Consider the following 19,136-nt stretch of genomic DNA (forward strand, 5'->3'; position numbering starts at 1 on the left):
GTCGTCATGAAGAGGCCCTTCCCAGTGACCCGCCCCTTTAAACCCGCGAAGCCTCCTCCACTCACCTCCTTGTGAGGGAGGGCTCGGCCCGACCCTGAGCCTGCTGCTCTCAGCCCGCTGCCTTCCTCCTCCCGACAGTCTCCAGAGCGCACAGACCAGCAGGCGCTTTGAATCAGAAGCAGTTAAAATGAGTTTTTTAAATGTCACTGCCCCTTTGGGGGGGGGGGGTCAGGCACGATGTCACCGTCAGGACAGAGAATCCTGGGAGGAAAGAGTGTGGGGGGATGAAGAGAGGTGGAAAGGGGACTCCCCTCAGAAGCACAGGGAACCCTGTCTCTCGCTGACGGTGTGACCCTGGGCGGGCCACTTGCGTTTGTCTCCTTCGCCTGTGAAGTGGCGGCGAGCATCTGGGGTCCGCCCTGCGAGGTGATGTGGGGCGGAGCTGCCGGCTTGGGGCAGAAGCTGGAGCAGTGCTGGGGGGAGCAAGTCCCTGCAGTGGCCCGTATTTGAACAGAGCTTTGCAGTTTTCAAAGCAGTTTGTCATAGTTACCAGGCTGAGTGTCAACGGTCACCAGCAACATAAGCAGAGAGGGAGCCCCTGGCCCCCGACCGTGCAGAGCAGGGTCTGGGTCTCCAGGGACCAGCCGGGCGGTGTGGCGTGCCCCTGGCTCGGGGTGGCTCTGACCGCTGCCGGCCCTCCAGCTCTTCCACGCTGTCAGGAATGGAGGCCTAATTCAACGCCGGCTTGTCTTCAACAGCTTTGAGACGCCCTTTTCACCACGAGAGCCCAAAACAACTTGCCAGGAAACAGCAAGTTGCTTATGGGGGCGCAGAGGAAATGCTCCCAAGCACAGCTCTGGTTTTCTGCGGGATTTATCCTCGCGTCTCCTCCTCTGCAGCTCTGCCACACACACACACACACACACACACACACACACACACACACACACACACCCCATCACTACAAATACCACGTGATAAAGACATAACCATTAGAAATACCCAGACACGGTCAAGTTCGAGGAAATGCCACCCTCCTCCGGGACCACATTCTGCACACCTGCAAAGCTGGAGATGGTTTTTTCTGACCTCCAGACACCACTCCCACCGTGAGTGTCACAGCGCCATAAGCAGTTCGCAGACCCCCCGTCAGGGGTGCTGACCCAGGAAGTCGGAGTGGGGCCTCTAGGGACGCTAGCGCTGGAGGGGGAGGACCACAGCTTTCATCCAGCCTTCACCCCCAGGTACTGACAAACGCAGGCACCAAGCCTGCCCCGTAAATCACTCCTCCGCCCCCCACAATTGAATCCCTCAGGATTCACACCTTGGAGAAAGCGGAGTGTTTCCTTGACAACAGATGACTAACTCAGACGTCCCTGTGAACAGGTGGGAGACAGGAAGGGGCAAGAGACGAGACATGGGCAGGTGCCAGGTTGAGACAACCAGCTCTCGGCAGCCAGTCGCGGGAGCGCACGGGTGGGGGAGGCTCCTGGGGCTCAGGCAGAGAGACGCCGGCCGTGGAAGCCCAGGTGGAAGCAGGGGGCCCTAAGGAACTCACGGGCAAGTCACTGCAAGTCTGTCCTGATGCTAATTTTTGGAATTAAACTATTGAAAGAAGTTGTGGTCAGAAGGAAAATTTGGTTTTGAATAACTCACCTGAATAGGAAACAAACGGGGAAGGCAGTACTGGAGGCCAGCAGCTGGTTAGACGCGGGGCTCCAGAAGGAGGGCTTGGCCGGCCGATGGGTCTGGGGAGAGCGCACGCCGGGCAGGACCTGGGCCCAGGTTCACGACCCCGGTTCTTAGCAAGTTCATTTCAGGCCACCTGGGCTTGGCCTCAGGCCCTGTCTTTCCCCCCACATTCCCCTCTGGGGCCTCTGCTCCAACCAGCCTCCAGCCACCGAACCACGTCTTGTGACACCTCACCTTTTCTGACACAAGTCCATCTCCAAATTCAGCCTTTTGACCCTGAATCCAGCTCAGATCGCGTCTCTGTGGGCTCTGACAACACCAGCAGAAGGCACTCTCCCTCCCACAGGTCTCACGTCCTTGTACCCCGCTGTGCCTCCCGCACGTTCCGGGCAAGGGTGAGCGCCTTCAGACGGCCTTCGAGGAACGGGAACTTCATGGTGGAGCCTAAACCATGGGTTCCAGGTGCTTCCTCAGTTGGACTTACCGTCGGCACTGAGGTGCACACCTTGGCTGCACCATCAGAACCACCTGGGGAGCTTTAAACAACTCTGACACCTGCCCCTGCCCTGGATCAACTAAAACCAAGTCTCCGCGGGGCAACCACGTCCCTTCAAGAGCCCCGAGGGCTGAGAACCACTGGGATAGGCCGCTCCTCCCCCTCTGCCATGGAAGGGCGGTCAGAGTGACACTGCTCCCCCGCGCCCTGACGCTGTAGCGCTCAGTGCATGGCGGCTACGCCTGCTCTTTTCTGTTCCTTACACCATTAGGAGTGGAGAAAAATGCTCCAAGACTCTGTGAAACCTGCAACTAGCCACAGACCCAGGGACAGCTGCCAAGGATGGCGAGCACCACTGTGCCCACCCCTCCACACCGTGTCCTTGCAGACGTTGCTGGTCAATCGTGGCACACCTGCCCTCTGAACCAGAAGTGTCCACACAGGGCTTCGCACCCCCTGGGCTCCGGGCAGCTGGGATCCACTGAATTGGAGCTGGCGTCCTGGTTGGAGCCTCTTTGTTATCCTTGGTGCAGAGAGGCAACATCATAGGGTTAAGGAGAAGCAGGGCTAGTAGGCGTTGTGCCCTGATTTTTTAAGGTCACGTCAAGAAGGCCAACCACAGGCTTCCCCTAAGTGTCCCTTGAGGTTCTCAGGGCCTAACCTGAAATGAGAAGGGCAACTCAGAGCTTCTTTGCAGTGAGTTAATTCATTCATCTTTCTTATAAACTAGGTGTGGTCTCTCCTGGGCTCCCCTGGCTGGCCTTGGGCAAGGAGAGCTGAGTGGAGACGGCAGGCTGTCAGATAGGGATGACCCACGTGTGCTTTTAAACAAAGCTGGCAGCATCGCCAACCTCCCTACCACCTGTGCGCCTTCTGGAAACACCCTCCTTCTCTGGGTGAGGCGGGCTTCTTCCCGTCCCTCTTCCCAGAGGGCCTGGCTGCCGACTTGCTAACCTTAGCTCCACTTCTCAAACTGTGTTCCAAACGCCCTTCCAATACCTCTCACCCTGTGTTCAAGACCCCAGACCACCCGGCCCCAGCCCGACCCTCCAGCCCGATCCTCCTCTTCACTGTACCCCAGGTTCCGACTCTCTCCTGAATGGGGCTGGTCCTCACGCATTTATCTGCACCTGAAATGTCCTTGCTTCCATGTCTATCTGCTAAGATCTTACTGCACATTGAGACGCCCTCACCTCACGCCTCCTGCGTGAGGCTCCCACCTCACCGGTTCTCCTTGTCCTGTGTCCCCCTTGCTCCTCTGTCCTTCCACCTCAGCGAAGCGGGCGGTGTGACTACTCCTCACGCGCCCACCGAGCACGAGGCATCATCCCCGCCAGCGGCGCTAGGGCGCCGGTGTGACTTCACCTCGAGGCACTCCTGCTGCGTGGACAGCGCTGCCTACATCCTGCGCACGAGGAGGCCGCCCACCGCTGCAGCGCGTGGTGCGGCTGAGCCCGTAAGCAGCAGCGCGGGGAGCAGACGCCGCGTCCCCCGGGCCTTCCACGGCGCTGACTTTTACTCTGTCCTCCCTCGTCTCCACGGCAGAATTTCCCCTTGTCTGCCTTGTACCTAGGGTTTGCAGTCAGACAATCCAGGCCCCCCCCTCCCCCGTTCCGTCACTGTGTCGCTCTGGCAGTTGCTGAGACCTCCCTGGCCCCGTGTTCTCAGCTCTCGCGGAGGGCTAAAGTGGTGCCCGCCCCGCGCAGCCCACAGAGGAGTGCTCCCCTCCCCGCGGCTGCCAGCCTCGTCTTCGTGCCGCTGCAGCACCTGGTTGGCACTGGGCCTAACATGCTAACCTTCAATAAGTCCTTATAATTCAATTACATGACATTAAATTAAATGAGTCAATAGAGTTGGAAAAAACCCAACACCTCACTTTGGGGCCCAGAATTGACTGCTCCCAACAGCATCGCTGGTGTGGGTCTTGATCGCATTCACTGGTAACTTGTTTGCTGTTTGCTTTGTTAAGCAAATTCCTTCACAGAGAGACAGCGAAGGCGCCCGGGAAGGCAGGGGAAGGGTGTGGGAAGATGCTGGAATCCGAGAAGGAGCTCAGATTGTTGGTCGAACATATTGCTGTCTGTGTGGAAAATGTTCACAGCAGTTACAACTTTGGATGAATATGCATTAGCGGCAGGGCTGCGGCTCGCCGGCGCGCGCCGCACGGCGCCCGGAGACTTGGCAGGGTGGGTAATTATCTCCACATTCTGCGCCTTGTCTCTTTCTCTTCTTAATTAAGTAACTAATCTGGTGGAGGAGAGCTCTGTTTGTGTTTGTTTGCCAGGTGCAGCCTCGTGACAGTTGTCTGGAGAAGTTTCCTGGAAATTTATGAGACTTTTCAAAAAACAAACTGCTCGGAGTGGAGCCGACCTGCTGGAGCCGGGGAGGCTCAGAGCCGGGCCTCTGCTGGAGCACAAGGCACCGCGGCAGTTGCCGCATCTCTTAGACGGTGGGGGTCCTGCTGCGGGTCCCATCGGGGCTCTGAGCTTCGGGGTGGCGGGGGCAGGGGCTGCAAAGGGCACGCCTTCCCTGTAGAAAAGAGGGGGGTCAGAGGTCAGAACCGGAGCAGCAGTGCGCTCTCCTTCTAGCTTGCTTCCTTCTGGACTTCCCTACCTGAGCGGACCTTCCCTCTCAGCTCTTCCAAGCTCTCTGAGAAGGAATTGATTAAACAAGCTTAGTGCCCTTCACTCATTGGAGGCTGACCGCGTGGCTCATGGGCAAACCTGCTGACACAGAGGCGCCTGGCTGGGCTGGCTGGCACCCAGGGTGAAACTCCCAGGGCCCTGACCGATGACCCAGGTCAGTGACCCGGGCGGTGCTGGGTCGCCAGTGCTGCAGCGTGGCCCCCGGCCAAGCGCACAGACCACCATTGTGATGTCTCCTCCGGGCTGTCCAGAGGCCAGAGAGGCTGGCCTGGGGGGCGAGGGGTGGCGCAGCTTCTTTTGGGGTCCGTGGGTTAGTGTGAGAGAGGGGCGGAAAGGGCCAGGCCAGAGATGGTAGGACACTGTGGGTCTAGGAACAGCAAACGAGGGAGCCCCCGAGGAAGTGCCAGTGGCTGCACTGAATTTCTCAGGCACACCTGAGTGGGTCCCAGCGCTGTCAGTTGTGAGGCGAGTCCACCTCACAGCTGCACAGTGAGGCGCAGGCTGCACGGCTCTGCTTAGGTGGCTGTGCTGCCCCTTGGGGCTCTTGCTTTGACCCTTAGGGTCTGCTTTTTTACTTGAGGTGATGGGCTTGCCTTCTGCATGTTTGTGTACCCTACACACACATGCACACACAAAGACACACACATAAACACACACACACACACCCCCCAATTCGGTAAACTAAGCTGTCAGAGTCCTCTCATGAGTGGCCCTCCCCAGGGGTGCTGGGGTGCTAGGGGAGGTAGAAGTCTGATGACCCCCTAGACGCCTGGGCCCGGGCTCACACATAACTTCTCTCCGTCACCTCTGATCTTGGTACTGCTAGGAAGGGGTTTTGCAGGTGTAATTACGATCCCTAATCAGTTGACTTTAAAACAACATTTATTGGGTGGGGCTGACTTAATCCCACGGGCCTTTAGAAGCAGAGAGAGAGACTCTTCTCCAGCTGGTTGCAGAACAGAACATTAGAAATCTGCAGCGTGGGAAGGACTCAACACAGTGTCTCCAGCTTGAAGATGGAGGGGACACACAGCAAGAAATTGGGGTGGCCTATAGAAGCTGAGAGCCGTCCCCCAGTGACAGCCAGCCAGAAAGCAGGGTCCTCGGTCCCACAACCACAAGGAACTCAACTCTGTCAACAACAAGAACGAGCTTGAAAGAGGGCTTTTCCTCAGTGCCTCCTGATGAGAGCTCAGCCTGGCCAACACCTGATTCCGGTGGTGTCACACCTTGAGCAGAGAACCCAGCCACGCTTCCGGCCCACAGGACCCTGAGCTAACAGAGGGGAGCCGTTGGAAGACACTATGCTTGTGCTGATTTGTTATGCAGTGATGGAAAACTGCTACAGGTGTTAAGCCTCCCACCTGGCCTATGAGAAAAAGTGCATTAAAAAGCTCTGCTCTTACTTTTACAACCTGGGCGTATGGCGCTCAGACTCCAGGCCAGGTTCTACCACTGGCTTGCTTAGTGATGATCTCAAGAAAATCATGTCCACTCTCTGGGCCTCAATCTCCTCTTCTGCAAGAGTTGGAGTGGAACTCCATGTTCCTGAAGGTCCTTAGTGACTACAGACGCTGACGTAAAGAAATGCACGGAGATGACCACCTGGACGCTACAGCTTCCTCTGCATGAGATCTCTGGCTTCAAGGTCAGAGCAATCATCTCGTGAGACTGTTTCTGCATTGCCCTAATCTGCTCAAACACCACTCATGATCTCCACTGCCCACAGGAAAAAGGAGGACCCTCCTCTTTTTGCTGTTCAGGGTCTAGATAATTTGGGCCTGACCTCTGACCCGAGGTCCCCCTGCTCCCCTCCGCACTCCTGTGCTTCCCATGGACTGCGTACCACCACTGGTACCTGCATTCACTTTTCTCTCCTCCAATTTCTATGTTCTCCATCTCTGTTAACCAAAAAATCAGGCAAGTAAGCTTCCCATTTTCCAAGGTTTAGCTCTGGACCTATCTGCTCCAGGCAACCTTCCTGGCATTTCTACACGAATAAGTCTCTCTTTTGATAGTAATGATAAGAAACTCAACTCAAACTAGCTTGAGAAGAAAAAAATGGAAACTAGTGGTTCATCTCATTATGAAATCTAAGGTCACCTTTAGCCATGGATAGATCCAAGGGGACAAATTGTGTGTTTGGAAATTTGCGTCTCCCCATCTACCTCTTTCCTTTGTTTTCCTCTGTAAGTCAGGGTCCTTCCTTACATAAGGTGAAAAAGAACATGGTCCCCAGCAGCCCCATGCCTGGTTCTTTGAAATTTAAAAGCAAGACATGTCCCTTCTCCTCCCAGCATCTTTGTATTAAAGATCAGAGAAGACTGGTCCCCCATGGGTCAGTATCCATCCCAGACCAGCCACTGAGCTCACGGCGAAAGACCCTTCTCTGAGTGGTCGGAGGGCGTCTGCCTCAGCCGTGGTTGGAGAAGGGGTGCTGTGGCTGATAACCTCACCCCGCCCACGGAAAGGCAGCACGGCCAGCAGACGCCAGAGAGAAACAGGAAATGCCGGTGCTGCCCTCACCTTGCTCTGCTCTGGCCTCCCACGAGCTTCCCATCTTTCCGTTCGTCTGGTCACAACCACATGCTGCCCTGCACAGAGACGTGTGTGCAGCTGATCTGATCACACAACAATTTATAGATGCAGACAAAGTGTAACTAGTTGTTTTCTTCCGTACGTAACCAGATTTTCCTCCCGATCTTAATAAGCAGGGGGAAAAGACTAACTAATTGTTTAATATGATTGAATATAGTTGGCTCTGATCAACTTAAACAGTCCCATTAGGGAAATTTTTATTCATTTGAGTAAAAATACTCAGCTGCGACACTTGCTAAGATAGAGTCCAGGTGTATGTGTAGAGGGGGGCTTACAAAATCTTTATAAGTCTGTGTGAGGGTGGGGGATGAGTCTGGTCCCCGGGCAGAACTCCCTCTGCACCCCCTGCCTTGCCTGCCTGGTCGGGGCTCACTGCCCGAGCCTGTGGCCACGAAGGACCTTGGATTGGCCAGGGCCCACGGACACCCTCGGCTCACTCAGCCTCTCTAGCTCCCACAGGATGCAGTCCTGTTGGGGAAGGGGGAGGGACAGCCAGATCTGTGTCCAGCCCACTGGCCCTTCAGTCCACTCCTTGCCTCGCTGAGGGGCTCACCTCTCCCTGCTGCAGTGGACTATATTGTGTGTGTGTGTGTGCGCGCGCGTGTGCATGTGCGTGTACGTGTGTGTGTGTGTGTGTGTGGCAGGGTGGGGGTGGGGGTCAGCGGAGTCCCCCACTCATATCACCCCCTTTCTGTCTCCAAATCTCTGCTGAGCCTTAATGGCCAGCAGGGCACGTGGTCTGTCCGCTCACTAGGAGGACTCTGAACCGAGGCAGCTGCTATGCAAATGGCAGAGATAAAGGAGTTTAGAAATCCTCTTTGAGACAATAGCTCAGCTTACAAAACTATTGCCCCAATGAGTAATCCTATTTTGTGTGTCAATAACTGAATATTGCCTCAGTCTCTCTTTCCACATCCCTTTTGAAACAGACTAATCCCCGTCCAGGCAGACAGCTCCCCGGGACGGACAAGCACGGTCGGTCACCCGCCACGCAGGCAAAAGGGGAAGAACATTAAAAATGAAAACCATCAGCCGCACCACGCGTGCACCGCTCGTTTCCTCTGCCGAACTGCCTGCTCTGGAAGGCGGGAGCCTGGGGGCACCCCTCAGCACCCCGTGTAATGCCCCTTGCGGGGCTGCCACACAGTAAGTGTTCCCTGGCTGGGCAGAGCTTTGCTCTGCGAGCAAAATTTGGATCACTTCATTTTGCGAAATGCCGTATGCCATTAACCGCATTAGTTAATTCCTGCGGCAGGCGGTTCCTGGGCCCCTGCTGGGTGCCTGGCGCTGTGCTGGGTGCTGTAGGGACACAAAGATGGACTGGAGCTGGTAGGCGTGCTGCTTGCAGCGACACCCACGATTCAAACAACGACCTCGAACTGGAGGGACTCCTGAGTAACAGAGTGGATGTTAGGAGCCCCTGGGAGCTCCTCCCTCCCGCCCACACTGCCCTCCAGGTCCTGCAAGCCTGCTTGACATGTTCTGCTGGTCCCCAACGCCCTGTTTCCTGCATCCTCCCCTGTTGATGTCAAGCATGTAAAGGCCTCCGTTTCTTGGAACATCCTTAGTGTGTCATTGCTTGACCCGATCTATAAATGTTGGTGCCCGCAGCGCCAACTCCCTGACACTTGGTGGAGAGGCCACCCTAGAAGTGTGGTTCAGTTGAGCCCCTGATTTATTTCTTGGGTTACAGACCACTGAGAATCCTTAATGGAAGTAGCTTCTCCGGTGACCCAGGCAATGTGGAGAGGGCAGAAGCTCGCTAAATCCTTTCCTCCTCGGTTTTTTTGGCCATAACTGCTCTGCTCTTCGTGGCCTCCGCTCAAAGGCAGGCGTGCCTGGGGTTGATCCTGGCTTTGAGACGCTCACACAAGCTGAGCTTACATTTCAGACCCATTGTGGCTAAAATAAGCAAATGAGGCTGCAGTAATTTTAGGACAGCAAATGGATGATTGCAAATGGGACTAGGAGGATGCTGGTTTTGACGACAAAGGAAGGGCGAAAGTTTGCCAAGGGGCTTTGCCAGAGATGACAAAACTGCCAGGTGATTTGGTATGGGAAACGTTCTCCAGCATCGTGGGATGGAAGGAACACCAAACCTGGAGAGTCAACTTTAAACTCTCGGCCTGGATCTGACAGTGAGTGGCTGTGTGACCTTGGAAAAGTCACTGTCCATCTCTGGGGTTTTTTTCCATTGGCAAAACAAGGCAATTGGACTTAATAATTTCCAAAATTCTTTCCAGATCCAGGAGGACATGGTTTTGTGTCCAGCTGAGAATTCCACCTCTTGGCACAGCTGTAGAGCTTAAAAAGCATGATCTTCAAATTGGCTGGTTGTCGTGGTCTCTTGAAGCACCGTGTCACCGACCTTATGTCTACGCAGAGGAAAGGGCTGCTGCTCAGGAGTGAGCGGTGGGACGGGCAGGGCTCTACCCGACTCTGCGTCCAGTGAGCCTTTTTAAAGGCAACTTCTAGGAATGTGATTGGGTTAAGGCATTAGGTTGGGGGCAGGACGCTGGCCAATCCAAAGAGAGGACAGGATTTTGGAACTGAATCTTGCCCTTGCCTTCACTAGCTGTGTGATCTTGGGTAACCTCTTCTGAACTTGGCGTCCTCATCCGATGAGGAAACTCTTCTAGAACCCCTTCCAGCTCTCACAGGCTCCCACGCCATGATGGTGCAAAACAGTGCCTCTGTCTTAACACAAAGCACAAAACCTTGAACTCTCCAGGGCTCGAGGAGAGCAAAGACTTCTGCAGGCGACCCGACATCTCTCTGGGCAGCAGAAATCAAAGTGCACCCTGCAGGGAGAGCTGAGACACTGTCAGCACAGCCACCCCTTCCCTCGGGGTCTTCCCTGGGAGGCTGGGGGTTTGCTTTAAGCAGGGCTGCTGTCCCTTACAGAAACCCACTGGTCAGTCACAGTACGAGCTGGGAGACCCTGGCGGGCTTCAGAATGGAGCAGAGAAAGTCAGAATGACAACTCCATCACGCACCATCAACCACCTGCCAAGCGCCGGCCTCTGGACTGGGCACCTTTCACACGTGGCAGGTCGTGGTTGCTTCTCATTCACTGGGCTGCCCACACCCAGACTCCTGTGGCTGAGTCTTGGTGGGAAGCCAAGCCCTACTTTCCACCTAGGAAAGCAAATAGGGTAGACGCTTCCCCTGGGGCATCCTGGAGCAGGTAGTGTTGGACACATGGCCCAGGTCCGGCCAGTCAGACGCTCCTGTCTAGACTCTGAATCCTGAGCAAATAGTCAAAGACAAAGCGACCGTCGGAATGGACTCATGACAGAGTCCAGTGGCCATGGACATGGGGCAAGTACCCTGGGCAGTCTGTTCTTCCAAAAAGCGGGTTGTGCTATCCGCTCCGCTGCCGTCTCCGGCTACCTTAGTTTCTTTCCTCCCCCATTTTCCAGGCCGTGTTCTTCACCTGCTGACTCTGAGAGCCCGCTCTGCTGGGGTGACCAGAGCTGGTTCCTGCTGCTTGCAGCTGGGATTCCAGGCCGAAGCCATGCTCTCACCCTGCAGTGCCTGCCCTGTCCCTCTGGGGAGCTGCCCCAGTCAGTCCTTCTTGGAGCCAATGGAAATTGTCACTCCATCTTGCTGCAGCCGCCACGAGGGTTGCTCCTGAGCAGGTTTTACTGTCCCCGGGGGCTTCTGTGATGGCAAAGCGGGGGGCGTCCGGAGAAGCCAGGGTGCAGGTAGGCAGCCGGGGAGCCACCTTGACCAGCGAGGAAGAGAAGCTGGTGGACGGATGTCCTCTCTGTTCCTCCTCGAGGGGCACAGCTGTGCAGTGTATCTCCCGAAGATCAGCCGGCAGTGGCCGATAATAACACGGGATTTTATGGGTTTTACGGGATTCCACCTTGCATGTTCCGCTGGCTGGTCCTTCGCTCCTGTTCCTTGCATTTCTTCCGAAGTGAATGACATGCAGGCAGCCTGTTTCCTGAGCTCTGCATCTTGGGAGACTGAGGCTCAGACAGGACCTGAGACACGAAGGGGTCAGGGGATTCGCTCTCAACTCGCCCAGGGCCCAGAGTCGAGGCTGGGACGCGAGAGCCTCTGACCCTGGTTTTTGCTCTTTTCCTCCTACAGCACGTGCTGCGAATACAGGTGGGGAGTGTGCAGGGTTGATGCTCTGAGTCTGAGCTCTGGGATGGGTGGGGAGGAGAGCTCTGGCTGGCCCAGCGAAGGGGCTGGTCCTGGAGTCCTCCCCGTGGTGCTGGCAGCCTCATACTGAAGCTTCTCTTCCAGACATTTCTGGGTATGTCTGTTCCTGTCTAAGAAAGTTTACGTTTTTTCTTCTTCTTCTTCTTCTTTTTTTGCTCTTGATTTTTTTTTCCTTGCTTTTCTTTGCACCTGGCCCTGCTCTGGGAACATACTGCTAGAAAGCGAGTCAAGAGACCCAACATTCTCAAGTCCACCACCAGCTTGCTGTTTGACCACAGAACAAGGCACCCCCTCTGACCCTCTGGGTCCCCATCTGGCCACTTGAGTGGGTCCCAGGGCTCGCCTGGGCCATGCCAGGCCCTCGTGAGGGCTGGGTGGGGGTGTGGAGCGCACTAACACGACGGACTCTCCAGCCCCACTCCCGCGGTTCCGAGCCACCAAGCCAGGTGCGGGCCAGGCTTCTGTACTTCTGACAAGTTCCCCGCATTTTAACAAGCTTCTCTTTCTCCTTCTCTATTTTGATCTCTCTCTCAACAGCTTGATTTGGGAATGATGAGGGACCCCCCAGAGACTCCTCCACTCCCAGATACCTTCTGCATTAACTGCAGCAGCCGTGCAGCTTCCGCCTGTTACAGCAGGCGCTGTCCCCAGGAGGTCTCTGTTAAAATGGCGATGAATTGCTCTGGAGGGCGACGTGTTCTCACTCTGGCATCTGTGACATCACAGAGATGGCTTCCCCGCGTCAGGAGCAAGGCACCTTCAGGGATCAGGGTCTGAGGCCGTCAGCGCCAAGGAACCCAGGGGGAGGGTGTTTTCTGAGGAGCGAGGGGACATCCTGTGAACACTGAAAACCAGAACCTGGATGCTGACAGGGAGAGGCCAGCCCGAAAGGGCTGGGTTGTGTGTGGCGGGGGCGGGCGGCAGATGACAAGGTGCACTTACCTTGCTCAGGCCAGAGATGGGCAGGGGTCCGGGCAGATGACAATGAGGGAGCAGAAGAGGCTGAGCCCTGTAGTGGACGTCTCTGGGTTCAAACCCTGGTGTCACTGCTGTGTGACCTCAGACGTGGTAGCATATTTCCCTTTCTCTATCTGCCTGATTCTGCCTCTGTCTCTCTCACGCCTGCTGCGCCCTGGAGCGGCTGTCCTCACTCCCATAGCTGATAGGATTGAGTGACCACCATGCAAACAGAGCCCCCAGGGTCTCTCCTTGCATTTGGGATCTGGTCTCAGAGACTAAGTCTCTGGGTGGCCGGAAGTGCCACGTGTCCCTGGGTGTCCCTGGGCAGACAGCTGTGAATCGTGCGGCCACCGGAGGCAGAGAGAGCATGACGCAGAGACGGGGAGAAGCAGAGGAATGAGTGGCAGGGGGTCCTGAGGGCTGTCGGACCACAGCCCAGGGCTTTCCTGAAGCAGCCTCTTGTCTACGGGTTCTGGGAGGCACCCTGTGTCTTTATGAAAAGCAAGCAAATAGCTCAGCTTTTTCGCTTAGGCCAGTCTAGTTTCTGCTGCTTGCGATCCAGCGGCCCCACCACGCCCGCGCTTGCACTGAGCACACCGGGAGAGCGGGGACAGGAGCAGCGGCCCCGGCGAGCGGGGCGGACCTGCGCGCGTGTGCGCCGTGCCTCAGGGCCGTGCCCCCGGTCCTGGCTGAAACTTTGCAGAGACGCCCACCAGCCACTCCTGCCAAAGAAACTTCTTCAAAGCATTTCTTCCAGAGCTGTGCCTTGAGAAACGATAGCAGCCCTTCCCCCCTCTTCACCTGGTTGCCAACACACCTAGGAGATCTCACCGGGTCCAGACTACCCGGATCAGGGCTTCTCAAACTCTCCCGGAAATAAATGTTAAGATGCAGATCCTGATGCAGAAGGTTGGAGCTCCCACGTGACGTGGATGCTGCTGGTCCAAGGGCCACAGAGGGACCAGCAAGCATTTGACTCCCTATGCCAGGAATTACAAATGAGTGACCAGTTAGAACCCCCAAATCAGCAGCAGCGCGGAAGCCAAGTAACCATTCTAAGCAGGGGCAAGAAACTCACTAGTTTGAATTAATGGGGAAAAAATTCTGAATAGAGTATCCTTGCTGAGAAATACCGTTTTACTCCTTCCAACGGTACCTCGGGAAGAGCTGGCCTCTCCAGGAAGGAAGGAACAGATAAGCCCACATGTCAATGACTAATAATTACAAAGGGGCTTCTGAAGAGCTGGGGGATATTCCAACGGTTTTTCCTCTCCCTCGAAAATTCTCGAGTAGCTCCGATGTCTCCACCTTCTTCAACTTGCTTCTGTTTGTCGTCTGGGCAGAGCCTCTTCTGCCGATCAGAGCGACGTCAGACTCGGCGTCGCCCGCACCGAGGCTCGCAGCCCCGCAGGCAGTGCCAACCTCCTTACCAAAGACGCTGCTTTTGTTTTATTTTTCCTCTTTCAAGAAACTGACATCTTAGCGCCTCATATCCATCTTAGTTAAAACAAATGTTTTGATTACATCCAAGCGAGAGCCCAACAAAAGCTGCCGGGACTGAGCCGACGTGCGCGCTATTAGCTTTAGACAATTTGCTCTGATATTGTCTGGAATCACGTGTGTACACGCCCATACAGATCTGATGCCTTGACTTGTTTCATTAATCTTTATTTGTTTAATCATCTGTTTAATCTGTTTAATCGTTGGTTTAAGTGGGAAGATTACATGAAGATGCTCAGCGCTAGCTCGTGCAGGCGCTCTGACTCGAAGCCCAGCGTTGCTTTTCGACTGTTTATCACGTTCTTTTATGGGGTTTCATGAACTACTTTAAAGCCTATAGGGTGCTTCGGGGAATTCAATAATTTAGTAGTTCTTCACCACTGAACATGAGATATTTTTTAAATGTTATTTAAATAAGCAACATTTGTGGAATAATTTGACTTCCATTCTGGGCTCATGGTTCCTCCTCTCCCAACCAAACGCAATATTTAAGTTGGCACCAGGGCCGTTCTTCGAGAAGCGGGGAGGCCTGGGGGGCTGGGCGCGCGTTCGAGGATGAGGGAGCAATTTCTTCTCTCCAGACGTGTTTGCTCTGAGAATCTAAGCTGGTTCTGGGCTGAAGGCACCAGGCAGCGCCTGGGTTCTGACATCTGTCACCATCAGGAATGCTGCGCCCCCACCTCCCTCCGGGCTGGAGGTGTCTATCAGACGTGGGGGCACTAACTCCAACTGGGACACCCCCCGGGGACGTCGTGACCATGAGTCGTTGGCTTTGTATCGGATCCACTTATAAAACGGTCACCACTCTCCATGGCGATGGCTTTTTATGTCATGCTCCAGTTTGGCTTGAGGACAGGAGGCGAGCATGACCCTGTGCATCGTGGTCAGTATAGTAGGGTTACTTCAACAAGACTCGGTGAACATCTCCGGCAAGACGGTAAGCTCTTGGGGGCTAATGTCACTGCAGACAGTGTTGCAGGCACAGTCGCCTCCTTCTGGAAATGAAGACCCTTGCTCTCAGTGGAGAGGTCTGCCCACCTCCAGACCATGCCCTTGGCAGCCTCCCCCATCCTCTCCGAATCCTCCCACCCCCCAAGGTCCCACCCCAGAGCCACGCACAGAGCAGGTGGGAGCAGGATCGGGACTGGAACTCATCGCTTCTGAAAGTCGGTCGGGAAAGAACGCCTCACCCCACCCCACAGCGCTCTGAGCCTCTGGCCCCTTGTGCCAAGACGCTGACAGAAGGAAAATGGCCCTGACTGAGTGCCATCAGTGCTTCCAGGTACAGTGGTTTTATGCCCCACGGGCCTTGCCGGAGCGCAGCTGGGGTGTTAACCTGCCCCCTTGTACCCCTGGAGGGAATGGGCCTCCGGGACCCCCAGCTCCTCATCCAGAGCCCCTCAGACACGATGCCTGAGCGCGGCTGGGTTCGCGTGGCCGGGTTCTCGCGGCTGGGTTCACGCGGCCTCTCGCACGGGGCAAGTCACCTTGAGCAACTTCCTAAACATTCTGAGCCCTGTTTCCCATCATACCAGTGGGGGTGATGACGGTCTTTGCCCCACAGGTTGTCGTGAGCACAGAAAGACGAAACAGGTGTCAGTGCCTGGCCAGCCTGGTGCCTGCGCTGCGTGGGAGCCGGGGCCTCCGCAGGGTCTCTCCCGTGGGCCCGTGAGGTCTTCGGGAGGGACGCTGCGCTGCCAGAGGGGGCAGGCTCCAGGAGAGGAGGAGGCGCTTGTCCCCTGTGTGTCCTTCTGTCTGTCCCAGCATCACCTGGAGGGCGGGCTATGCTGCTCGTTTTCGGCGCTGAGTCAGTGCCGGCCCCCAGCGCACGTGCCTCCCTTGTTCCCCCTCCGAGGGGTGCCTCCCTCCCCGTTCCCTCCATGGGGCTGACAGCCTGAGGCTCCTCTTTGATTGGCCCTCAGCATCCTAGACCCAGGGAGCCCCTACCCACACTTCTGAAGGAATCACTTCTTTAAAAAAAAAAAATCCTAGATGGCATTTGAAAGAGATGTTTTTGTTGAAAGGCTTCCTCCTGCGCCTCTGGATTCCAGCATCCGTGAACCGCTGGTGCCTGGGACCGCTCGTTCACTCTTGCCTCTCTGTGGGAAATTCCTTGATGTTCCCTTTAATCCTCTTTCTTTGCATTCTCAGGAGAGCTGCCCACGCAGGCTTGGAAGGGTCTGGAGAAGCTGGCAGCCAGCCTAGCCCAGGGCACCATCCCGACTGGGAGTCTTCAGTCTGTGGCTGGGCCGTGGGCATCGCGCGGCGGCAAGCTTCGTAGAGCTGCCTGGTTAACTCGTCGCTTTTTGACTGAGGACAGGGCCTCTGCCCTCTGAAGTGTTTGCCCTTTTCCATCAGGCTGGGGGCTCAGTGCTCAGGGAGCAGCGTGGGAAGTGGGGACAACTGTCCACCCAACCAGCGCAGCTGGCTTGCCCCTGGTGCTCGGCGGAGTGAGCTGCTGTGCTCAGATGTGCCTCGTGTCCCCGAGGACAGAGGAGAAAGGGAGTTCGCTCTGTGCAGGGACCCCACCTGCCGCCACTGTCTCCAGCAGGGACCCACCCCCGATTAAGCGTGTGCCTTGATTAACAGCTGCTCTCCCAGATCCTGGATTTGGTGCCAGGCTTTGGAGAAGAGAAAAATAAGGTTCTGGTGGTTCCTGATTGTAAGGAGAGGAAGAACAGGGAGGCGCTCTGCCAGTACCCAGAGGTCCTGATGGCCGTGGGAACAGGGAGAGGGTCTTCAGCAATGAGAGGAGCTCGGAAAGAGAGGGGAGCCAAGATGAACTGGGGCGTTCTGCCCCTCTGGCCCCCAGAGGTCTTGGATGCTCCCCTGGCCACCCGGCCGTACTTTGCAGCTGCCTGAGGTGGAGAGGCCTGCCTGTGGGGCCAGGCTTCCCACAGCTGAGCTCGCTGCTTCCCGCAGCCACAGGGAGGGACCGTGGCAGCCTCCTTCGCGTCCCGGCCTTCTCACTCGTTCACCTGAGCCGGCACTGCACGTGGGGCAGGCACAACATAAAGGCGAGGTGGGCAGCTGGGGGGGGTAACGAGGGTGTCTGGGCAAACCTTTGAACATTTACTGAGCGTCCACCCTGTGTCAGACACCATGCTAGGTCCTGGGAGTCCAGCAGTGGACCAGCTGGACCCAGCTCCACGGGGCTGCTGTGGAGGCAAAATGAGAGAATGTGCATCAAAAAATGCTGTTGATGCTGTGAAACTGAACCAGAGCACGGCGGTCAGGCTGCCAGGCTACGGGCTGTGCGCTTTCGCAGGCGTGATGAGTCACCAAGCGGCTTGGCACCAAAGAGTGGGATGAACTGATTTTGTTTTTGAAATTTTTCATTTCACAAATAAATCACGTTCGTTGTAAAACGATGAGGTGGGTCAGAGTCCCTGCTTTCGCATATCCCTGTGTTTGTGAATCTGGTTAATATTTGTAACTCTCACAGGTGAGGAGTGATGTCTCACTGTTGCTTTTTGTGTTTTTAATTGTAAGTCGGCCTGAGCATCGTTCCGCGTGTTTATTTGTGCTTCTGACTTCTTTTCATTTGCTGGTTCGCACACACTTCCCAGTGATCCATCGGGCTGATGTGTTTTAAAACTACTGACGTGTAAGAGATCTTACTTTAAGCAAAATAGTTCTTATTATCCGTTGTACATATTATGTATTATGATTACTTTTTTATTATTATTACTAACTTTATTTTCTTCTTACAAAATTATACTTTTACCGAGGTACACTTTCCATTCAATAAAATCCACACATTCTGTGTTAAATATAGAAGCTGTTGACTTGACAAATGTCTATACCCACATAAACGCTGTTGCCACAACCAGGATATAAAACATTTCCATCACCCCCAAATTTCCTTGCATCCCTTTACCGTCAGTCCCCCTCTTCTTACCCCAGGCAGCTGCCGAAGTGGCTTCCACTGCAGTAACTGTTGAAGTTCTAAGCCTTCACGCGTAAGGTGCGATGGAGCCTGCGTGTTCTCTGGGTACGCTTCTGCTCGCGTGGTGCCTGTGAGGTTCACCCAGGCTGTTCTGTTTTGTCAGGAGTTTATTCCTTGTTATTGCTGAATTGTGCCCCCGTCCAAGGAAACATCACAATTTCTTCAGCTGCTCCCCTGTCGCCGGGCAGCTGGGTGGTTTCCAGGCTTGAGCCACTCCGAACAAAGCTGCTGTGCGCAAGCTCGTACGACGTCCGCACGTGGACGTGTGTTTCATTTCTCCTGCGTAACCACCTCGTGTTAGGGTGACTGGATGACATACTAGCACGTGTTTAGTTCTGTGGGAAACGGCCAGAGCGTCTTCCAAGGCGGCTGTGCCGTTTCTCCCTCCCGCCAAAGGCGCGCGAGTTCCGCTCGGCCCGCGTGCCTGCTGGCACTTGGTGCTGTCAGCCTTGATTTTAGGCATCCTAGGGGCAGGGAGTGCTGCCTCCCTGCGGCTGTGACGGGCACTTGCCTGCTGGTGCTGACGAGGACGGACCTTTGTCGCACGTGCCTTTCCTGGGTCTTCTTTGCTCTCGTCAAATGTTTGCTCGTTTTAAATTAGGCTGTCTTTTATTCTTTTTATGTTCGAGACACAAAGCCTTTGTCACGCATCCACACTGTGTGTATCTTCTCCCGTTCTTGGTTGCGCCTTTTCACGGTTAAACCTTTGCTCACTCGTATCTAAGAGAACAGGTTGCGAAGACTTTCTCCTGTGTTTTCTTCCAGAACTTTCACGTTTCCCTCCTGGGTTTAGGTCTATGATGCGTTGTGTGTTAACCCTTGGTTTTGGTGCAACTTTTTTTCTGTCTTTTTCACATGAATGGAAATGTCGCTGGGTACAAAATTGGGGGGTTACCCCCCATTTCCAAACTCTGTAGGTATTTTACCTTGTTTTCTAGCATGCGACATTTCCGTGAAGCATTCTGAAGTCATCTGACTTTGCTTCTTGAAGGTGATTTACACTTTCACCACAAATACCCGTAAGATTTTTGTAAAGTAAAGCCTGGAATATTTCATCTGTGCGTGCACATTAGCCTGGGCTCTGTGTCCAACGTCTAAAACAAATGGGAGTACGAATGTA

At 55.2% G+C, this 19,136-nt stretch overlaps 1 long non-coding RNA gene across 1 annotated transcript; it reads left to right on the forward strand.

Annotated features, from left to right (window-relative positions):
* Window positions 1-8,366: 8,366 nt before the first annotated feature.
* Window positions 8,367-17,438, forward strand: LOC141575238 (uncharacterized). The gene is made up of 2 exons (XR_012502677.1): window positions 8,367-9,569; window positions 9,675-17,438. It is a non-coding gene; the product is annotated as an uncharacterized LOC141575238 (long non-coding RNA).
* Window positions 17,439-19,136: the final 1,698 nt, after the last annotated feature.

This window comes from Camelus bactrianus, chromosome 27 (genome assembly GCF_048773025.1).
Source record: "Camelus bactrianus isolate YW-2024 breed Bactrian camel chromosome 27, ASM4877302v1, whole genome shotgun sequence".
Lineage (NCBI taxonomy): Eukaryota > Metazoa > Chordata > Mammalia > Artiodactyla > Camelidae > Camelus > Camelus bactrianus.